Below are 632 nucleotides of genomic sequence, written 5' to 3'. Positions count from 1 at the left end.
GTCAGGCTGGTCTCGAACTCCTGACCTCAAGTGATCTGCCCACCTTGGCCTCCCAAAGTGCTGCTGGGATTACAGGCATGAGCCACCACACCCAGCTGGAGCTCTTTTTTTTCAGATATCAACCATCATGTAACTCTACTTGCTACTGAGTTTGGGGATTTATTCTGTATATGTGGGTGAGTGCTTCCTCTCAAATGCATTCTCTCAAATCTGTTATATTGTCTACACCTATATTCCCCTAGGTTTCTTTCTAATTAACTTTCTTTAAAATTTACTTTTAATTTTGAGATGATGGTAGATTCACATGAAGTTTTAAGAAATAACACAGAACACTTCTGTATACCCTTCACCCAGTTTCCCCCAATGGTAACATCTTGCGTAACTATACTATGGTATCATAGCCAGGAGATAGATATTGATACGTCAATCTTATTCGATTTTCACTAGTTTTATAGGACTTGTGTGTATGTATGTATTTTATTCTAGGCAATTATCATATATGTAGATTCGTGTAATCACCACCATAGTTGAGATAAAAAAAAGAGTTTGATCACCACAAGGATCTTTTGTGCTGTCTTTTTATATTTATTTATTTATTTTTCTGAGACAGAGTCTAGCTCTGTCGCCCAGGC

Source organism: Colobus angolensis, unplaced genomic scaffold, assembly GCF_000951035.1.
Source record: "Colobus angolensis palliatus isolate OR3802 unplaced genomic scaffold, Cang.pa_1.0 Scaffold219, whole genome shotgun sequence".
Taxonomy (NCBI): domain Eukaryota; kingdom Metazoa; phylum Chordata; class Mammalia; order Primates; family Cercopithecidae; genus Colobus; species Colobus angolensis.
This window is presented reverse-complemented; position numbering follows the sequence as displayed.